Source organism: Jaculus jaculus, chromosome 1 (genome assembly GCF_020740685.1).
Source record: "Jaculus jaculus isolate mJacJac1 chromosome 1, mJacJac1.mat.Y.cur, whole genome shotgun sequence".
NCBI lineage: Eukaryota > Metazoa > Chordata > Mammalia > Rodentia > Dipodidae > Jaculus > Jaculus jaculus.
Genome location: NC_059102.1, coordinates 175,860,490 through 175,869,706, shown reverse-complemented (window position 1 = coordinate 175,869,706; position 9,217 = coordinate 175,860,490). Strand labels below are relative to the sequence as shown.

Sequence of the window (9,217 nt, the reverse complement as noted above, 5' to 3'; positions counted from 1 at the left end):
AGTGCCAAAACCTAAGTCATTTAAGATGACTTTAAATGGTCTACTTTCTTCCGTAGAGATCCACTGAGATCTTCAGAAAGAACCTACCCCTTTTTAAGCTTGGCAAAATAATCTAAGAATTACCATGAAAGTCTGTGGAGTTCCTGGGAATAAAACTCGTAGGCTGTGTATGAGATATGCCCTACAGGTCACAGTTATACACTGAAAAATAAGATATTCTTCAGAACAAAATTATTCTTGCTCATGTTCATAATTCATGGAAGGTCCTGTTGTCTTAGCGTCCCCACTCTTAGAAACAAGACATAAAAAAGAATAAATGGAGCAGAGCCACAATGTCACAGAATTTGTCCTCCTGGGCCTCACTCAAGATCCTGGTGGGCAAAAAGCATTGTTTGTCATGTTCTTACTTGTGTACATTGTGACAATAGTGGGAAACCTGCTCATTGTGGTGACAATAATTTCCAGCACCTCCTTGGGCTCCCCGATGTACTTCTTCCTTGCCTACCTGTCACTCATGGATGCTGTTTATTCCACTGCCATATCACCCAAGTTGCTTATGGACTTACTCTGCAGCACAAAGACCATCTCCTTCACAGCTTGCATGGGCCAGCTCTTTGTAGAGCACTTATTTGGTGGTGCTGAGGTCTTTCTTCTGGTGGCCATGGCCTATGATCGCTACGTGGACATCTGTAAGCCACTGCACTATTTGACCATCATGAACAGACGGGTTTGCATCCTTCTGATGTTGATGTCCTGGGCTGGAGGATTTTCACACTCTGTGGTTCAAGTTCTCTTTGTGTACAACCTCCCCTTCTGTGGTCCCAATGTCATTGACCACTACATCTGTGACATGTATCCATTACTGAGTCTTGCATGTACTGACACTTACTTCATTGGCCTCACTGTGGTTGCTAATGGTGGTGCCATCTGTTTCTCCTTGTCTCCTATGGAGTCATTCTAAACTCTCTTAAGATGCACAGTCAGGAAGGGAGGCGCAAAGCCCTGTCCACCTGCAGCTCCCATATCACAGTGGTTGTCTTGTTTTTTATACCCTGTATTTTCATGTATATTAGATCTGTTTCCAACTTTCCAATTGATAAATCCCTGACTGTAGTTTATACAGTTATCACTCCCATGTTGAATCCTTTAATATACACCTTGAGAAACTCAGAGATGAAAACTTGTATGGAAAAAATTTGGTGTGAAAAATTAACTATGGGCAGAAGAAGAATATTTCCTTACTGAATATATTCTTCCTTCTAGAGCAACAAGTCGTCAACAAAAGGATGATGTCATCTGCCCAGTTGGCATGCAGATGGCATGCAGGCATGTTTTACTTTACACGAAGCCATCAAAGCTCAGCTAAATATGTGAGATTAGGTTAAATCTAATAAGGAATTTCTCCAAAATGAATGTTTTACAGAAAATTTTCACACTACTGAATGATACCTTGTTGTTTAGCATGAAATGGGATATAGAGGAATGTGGTTGATTATTTTCAAAGCTATAACTAAGCATCATTTTACAATTTACAATCACCTGCTTCAAGAGAAAAGAATTTTTCCAATAAGTACATAAATTTCTGTGAGTAAAAGAAATGTTTTTCAAGGAAATTGTTTTTCTGTGTGTATGGCAGATGTTTATATCTACACATTTTCTAGATTACTTCTGTTCCTCAGCCCAGTGTTTTTGTCCTTTCATTTCAAGATTTGTAAACAAATTGCCCTCTGCTTCAGCCCTTCTGATATATCTTTTTTTCTGGATTGGGGGCTTGCAAGATGGATGTGAAAAGTAGAATCCAAGTTGGTCAGATACTCACTCCTGACTTGAAGCTGGTCCTTCCTCTCCCATGCAGCTGGCTCAGAATGGCAATCAGTCTTGACCCACAATTCCCCTGCTCAGCCTCTACCCATGATGGTGTATGGCCCTGCTTGCAGCTGACCTTCAACTGATCTTTCCCCTCCCAGTCAGCCACCTCAGCATAGTGAACAGCCCTGACCAGCAACTCCTCTGCTTAGCCCCTTCCAAGATGACGGTGTTTACAGCTGACCTTCAGCTGCTCTGTCCCCTCTCAGGTGGTAGCCCCAGAATCTTATATGTTAATTTTTGTATGTTAATTCTTCCACTTTGCTGAAAGTGTTAATCAGCCCTAGGAGTTTTCTACCGGAAGTTTTTTTTTTTTTTTAAATAGATTCAGGTCATTAGCAAATAATGCCAGGTGTGCTGCACACCTTTAATTCTAGTACTTGGGAGGAAGAGGTAGGAGTTCGAGGCCACCCCGAGAATTCCAGGGATTGAATGAGACCCTACCTCAAAACAAACAAACAAAAAAGGATTGTTTATATTCCTCCATATATATATATATATATATATATATATATACAAATGAAATATATATATGAATGAAATATATATATATGAATGAAATATATATATATGAATGAAATATATATATATATTTCTTGCCATCAGTCTATTTAAGACTTCAAGCTCTGCACTGTATAGGAGTGGAGAGAATGAACACATTGTCTTATTCCAGATCTTAGTGGAAGTACTTCAAGTTTTCTCTGTTTTGTATAATATCCATTTTTGTTATATTTAGCATTTATTGTGCTCACATATGTTTTCTTCATTCCTAGTCACTCCAAAATTTTTTTTATTATGAATAGGATGTTGGATTTTGTTGAAGGGCTTTTCTGCATCTATTGAGATGATCACACAATATTTGTTCCTGAATCTATTTATATGATGTATCATATTTATTGATTTCTGCATAGTGAACCTTCCCCACATACCTGGACTAAACCTACTTGATCAAAGTAGATGATATTTTAATATACTCTTGAATTTGATTATTGAAAAATTTTACAACTAGCTCATCATATTGGTCTTTAGTTTTCTTTTTTTGTTGTTCTGACTCTATCTGGTTTTGCTGTTAGTGTAATGCTGGATTCATGGAAGTTGTGAATAATTCCCTCATTTTTAATTTTATGAAATAACTTTGAGATAAAGTGCTTTCAAATTATCTACTGAAGGTCTGATAGAATTCTTATGTGACCTGGAGTTTTGTTGATGGCAGCAAATCATGATTGTGAAGCAGCCGGTCACATTACATTTACAGTGAGGAAGCAGAGAGATGAAATCTGTTGCTAAGCCATCTTTCCCTTTATTATTCAGTCCAGGACCCTAGCCCGTGGAAGAGTGCCACTCACATTTAGGGTGGCTCTTCAATTAACTTAATCTAGAACGTTCCTCACAGATAGATGCAGATGTTTGCTTCCACTGTGATTTGAAATCCTATCAAAGGGCTGGGAAGATGGCTCAGTGTTTAGAGGTGTTTGCTTGTAAATACCTAAAGTCAGACAAAAAAAACCATGATATAATCATGTGATGTTATTGGAAGTATGTCCTTATGATTCTCTCATATTTCATTTTTCTGTTGCAATATCTCATTTTTCATATGTAATCTTTCTCTTGTTGATTTTTTGAATTAGATTCTCACCCAGGTTCACTGAAATTCACTATGGAGCCTCAGGCTGGCCTTGAACTCACTGAAATCCTCCTACCTCTGCCTCCTGAGTGCTAGGAATGATTAAAGATGTGAACCACCACACTCAGCTCTCTAATCTCACTGTTTAGTGTCCTGTTTCTCTTTTTTTGGGGGTGTATTTGGTTAAAGCTTTGCAATCTTGTTCACCTTTTCAAAGGCAAATATTTGTTTCATTGATTCTTTTAATTGACTTTTGTGTTTTTATTTCATTAATTTCTGCCCTGATTATTTCTTTTTCATTTGTTACTTTTATGTTTTCTTGGTTCTTGTTTTCCCAAAGCCTTTAGATGGATCAACTGTTATTTGTTTGGACCTGTCCAGTTTTGTAATATAGATACTTATACTTATAAACTTCCCTCATAGGTCTGTGTTCATTGTTTCCATATATTTTGGTATATCACATTTACATTCAGTTCTAGGGATTTTTAATTTCATTCTTGATTTTTCCACTGGCTCATTCATTATTTAATAATGTTTTCTTCAGCTTCCCATAATTTGTGTATTTCTGTTGTTTTTCTTGTTGTTAATGTCTAGCATGGTAGCATTGTGTTGGAGATAATGTAAGGAATCAATTCAACTGTTCCAAATTTGTTGAGACTTGCTTTGCATTCTAACATGTGAACTACTTTAGAGAAATTTCCATGGAAGTTAAGAATCATGTATATTCTATGGTGTTAGGATGGAATATTCTGTAAATGTGTAAGTCATTATAATATATGATGTTATTTAACTCCAGAATGGTTTGATTCCTCAGGACCCATGTAATCCAGTTACACAAGGGGGTGCATGTGTCTGGAGTTCATTTGCAATGGCTAGAAGCTCTGGCATGCCCATTCTCTATGCCTCTTCCTCTCTCAAATAAATAAATAAAAATATTTTTAAAAATCACTGCACTTGAAGCAAAATATCAAAGAACCAACAATTGTATCAATGAAATTGAGCAGAATTTTCTCCTAGAGCTTTTCAGTACTTTGATAGTAAAGTAGGCTTACCTTGATTGAAGAAGATGTTAGAACCCTCCAAAGAGATATGAATACATTGAAGGTAAGTTAAGAAGTGGAAGGTCTCAACAGCCAGTTGATTAAGTTTAATAAAGACTTGATTAAATGCAAGAATGATCTACAAGAACTGTCAAGAAAATTAGAATTTTTTTCTCAATTTTATTAAACATTTTCTGTGATTATAAAAAATATCCAATGGTAATACCCCCTTCCCTCCCTTTTTCCCTTTGAAATTCCCTTCTCCATCACATCCACTCCCCATCTCAATAAGTCTCTCCTCTATTTGGATGCCATGATCCTTCCCTCCTCTTATGATGGTCTTATGTAGGTAGTGTCAGGCATTATGAGGCCATGTATATGGAGGCCAATTTTTTGTCTGGAGGGAGCATGTTGTAAGGAGTCCTACCCTTCCTTTGGCTCTTACATTCCTTCCTCCACCACTTCCTCATTGGACCCTGAGCCTTGGAAGGTGTGATCGAGATGTTACTCGGTACTCTAGTCACTTCTTTCCAGCACCATGATATCTTCTGTGTTGTCCCAAGGTCACTACCATCTGAAATGAGAAGATTCTCTATCCAAAGTGAGAGTAGCATTAATATAAGGGTGTGAATATTAAGAGAAGTGCTTACTGGGCAGTTTGATACTAATCCAGACATCAGCAGATGTTACACCCCTAGGGCTCATGACTACCCCTGTTTTAAGTTTTCAGTATCAGGGATGTAGTCCCTCACTTGGAGTGGGCCTCCAGTCCAATTGGATGGCAGTTGGTTTCCACCATGACAGACGTGCAACTATTGCATCCGTTGGCTCATTTGGCCTCACTGGCCAATTATAAGGCTTGCAATGTCCACTGCTGAGTATTTTCACTGGTGGTGTATCTTTCCCCCATTGAACTGCATGTAGAATGGCTTCTTCCAGCTTTCTGTCAACTGGTATACATGGAAGAGGTTATCAGCTCAGTTCCAGCAGGATTTCTCAGTGGCCTTGCAGCCCAAGTATGTGGAATCTTCAGCAATAGGGTCTTATCATCTATTCCTGGTGGGAAACCAAGTGCCTTGGCAATGGCCTATAATGTTTTGGGGGCATCAGGGACCTCCCTGGCCAACAACTCACTGGAAGGTATCCCATCCCTGGCACTGAAAATTTTCTAGTAGCAATCTACAGCTCCTGAGTGCTCCATTGTCCAAAATTGAAGGATTCCATTTGATTAATTTATATCCTCTCAGATTTTCATTAGCCCTCCCTCTACCTTTACTTTACTCAATCTCCTCCCTTGACCTCACTTTGGGCCTTTTCATCCCCATTAATCTATTCTTCTATTTACATATATACAATACCAACCTATTAAGTACCCTCTTCCCTTCCCTCCTCTAACCTTTGTATCTCGTTTTTAGCTTGCTGGCGTCTGCTACTGAGTTTTTTCCTTCTCACACAGAAGCCCAATCATCTGTAGCTAGGATCCACATATGAGAGAGAACATGTGGTGCTTGGCTTTCTGGGCCTGGGTTACCTCACTTAGTATAATCCTGAAAGATACTACATGAGCTACCAGGGGAAAGTGGCCAACATCTGTCCAAGCAACTTAAAGTTTAAGCAACTCAGAAGCCAACCAATTCAGGTGCTGCTCACACAAGTGCAATAAGTGGTATATGGCCATGGTGGATAACCAGCTACTCTTAGATTAGCTAACTGATCCACTCAGTGGAAAAGAAACCATATCTGGAATTGGGAAACAAGTCAGAATCTTATCCAGATAATGATTCTGCTTTCCATTGTGAATCTCCCACTAACCTAAGACTATAAGAGTATCTAAATACTTTTCATTCTCTCTAAATTAATAATGGTTATTCTATTTAACTGGTGATGACTTCACTCTCTTTTGCAGAACCTACTTCTCTTTGTCAGATGGTAAGTGGACCTGAGGAGATAAACAACCCAGCACACTGCACCCTGGTCCCAGCAGAAACCACAGAGGAATTGGGGAAATGCTGCTCTCTTAGTTAATCTGATATCAGCAGAAGGGTGATGGAGAAAGATACTGAAGACACTCAACACCTACCAAACCAGACATCTAGATGCTTCTAAGTACCCATCTGTTGGGAGCCATGAACCAAACCTTGGCCATGTTAACAGACTGCCATATAGCAAGTTAAAGTTTCTACTTCCTCACCTAATATTCAACTACCAGAAACAATGGGATCGTACACCTGGCCAAACATTCCCCCATCCTGCCGGTAGCTAATGAAGAAACAAAGGCATTGCAGTTTAACCAGTAACTCTGTGATCTTTGCCCTAACTATGTCCCCTTCCCCCTACAACCCTATATAAACCTACATGTAAGAATAAACTCTTGAGGCCATGACAAATGCCTAGCATGGTCTCCTTCTTGTGTCTGTTTGTCTTTCACCCAGGTTAGCTTTTCCTTGAGTCCTTGTTCAACTCCCCGCTGGCTGGGGCATCCATCACTGAAGTAGACTTAAAATGCTCCCAGCATGGCTCAAGGAATTATGTGGAAGAGGGGTGGAAATATTATTAGAGCTACCAATTGGGACGTTTTACACAGAGACATTGCCTTTCTCCCACAACTGACTGCTGCTCCCATAATGCATGACATACAATTCCCATGGGGTTGACATGCAACCATAATGAGGAAGGCCTCTTCAGAAAAGGGGCAGGGAAGAGGGAAAGGATTGTACCAATATGTGATGTTTACATACAAAATATGTCCATATCTAATAATAAAAATTAAAAAGAATTACAGAACATATTTGGTTAGAGAATGACACAAAGTCTAAAATCATTCTGATTAACATTTAAGTTTACTTACAGATAGTACTGTAAGCCATATCTGGAACATACAAAGAAGACACATTTTATCTTTTAAGTATCTGCCAGTTATAAGTATAGGCAGAACATTTTAGTAGCCCTGAAACAATAAAAACATCTATGGCTATTCTATGTACCTATGTAGGCACCAATTACCGTAAAAAAGCTGGAAGCAGAATTCAGAGTTGAAAGTCATTTCTCTTCAGTGGAGATCATTTAAACATGAGAGTGTTTTCTAGAGCAGGGAACATGTCTTAAGAATCAATATATCTATGAACAATGAACTTGAGATACCAGAAATTAAACAATTGCTTAAATAAAACTTTCACTGAGACTGTGTGTGTATGTATGTATGTATGTATGTATGTATGTATGTATGTATGTATATAGATGAATTGGAAAATATTTGACAGATATATAAGTTTTATGAGTGACCAAAGACCATGCATGAGCACTCTGAGGCAGGAAAAAAGCTGTTTATTGATACTCGAGCTGCAAGGCTTTTTGTCTCCTCAGAGGAGAGACAGAGAACAGCTGGTGTAACTCTGCATAGTTTGGGTTTTTATAGAATTTTTCTTTTTGGGAGGTGGATAGAAGACAAAAGACTGAGGAATTCAGGGGAGATCAGGGACCAAATGGAGAAGGTAATTAATCAGAGGGACAAAGACCAAACAGAGAAGGTAATCAATCAGAGGATGAGTTGCTATCAGAAGAGGACTAAAGTTGTCTCTAAGATAAGATCAGCAGGAAACTATGGCTGAGGGCGTTGTTAGGTCAGGGTAGTAACGATTAGGGAATATAAACATCAAAAGTTGTATCAGTTAGGCTGATGTTCTCTTCCTTCATCTCAACTCCATCTTGGGATTAGTCCTACCTAAGATTCCAGCATTTTGTTAAGGGGGTGTGATCATTTCTCATTACTGCTTAGTGATATGAGGGAGCTTGGTTAGGTGTTTCACAGGGTGCTGATGTCAGTGGCTGGCAAGTCCCCTTGGAGCAGGCAATGGGGAGTGGAATCTGAGGAGACTTTTCAGCTGTTATGAGGTTGAGGGCTCAGTGGTTCTGCAGCACTACTGACCCCAGTGAGGTGAGCTGTTGCTGCAGCAGGTAAAGGGCCATAATAGAATCAATAATGGCTTCACTGAATTAGGTGGAAAGCTGTTAATAAGCAATTAGACTGTGTCCCAGTCCCCCCCCCCCCCCGTAGCCAGTCCTGTATGTTCTATGAAAAAGGCAGTGTTTTTCCTATTAGTTCTTCTGATATGATAGTTGGGTGTTGAGTGTGTTGGAGAAGAAAGTAGGATAGTTCATCTTCTGTATAGAGGGTGAGATTAGGTAGCAAGGTGACATGGACACAGGGACCTGTACATTTGGGGGGAAGATGCAAGTGTACAGAGCAGAATCACACCAGACATAAATCCCTACTGGTAAGGTGTGCTTACTAGAGATACAAATATTTTTGAATATCCCTGGCCAGGACTTAGAAGTATCATTAGACTTCCGGTTAAGATGGTAGCTTAGGTACCAAGCCAAAGCAGCCTATGGGGGAAAAAAAACCAAAAAAAACCAGCAAAATGCACACTTTTACTAAAAAGTGAGGTGTATAGGAAATCAAAATGGCAGTGGAGAAATAGAAGAGATCCAGAGCCTGCACAGGCTGGCAAAAGTGGCCCTGGCAGGTTCACCGACCGTGGCAGTGGCAGCGCACCAGAAAGTCGCCAGCAGGCAGGAAAAGCCAGGTGAGGGGAGATTCCACTCACACCAGAGCTCTCTGCAACTCAAGAAATGTGAAGAGAGAGAGTGGCAGTGAGCAACGGAGGAGCAGATCACAAGGTAGAAG

At 39.6% G+C, this 9,217-nt stretch overlaps 1 pseudogene; it reads left to right on the top strand.

The window, feature by feature from the left end:
• Positions 1-313: 313 nt before the first annotated feature.
• LOC123454133 lies at positions 314-1,245 on the top strand (annotated as a pseudogene).
• Positions 1,246-9,217: the final 7,972 nt, after the last annotated feature.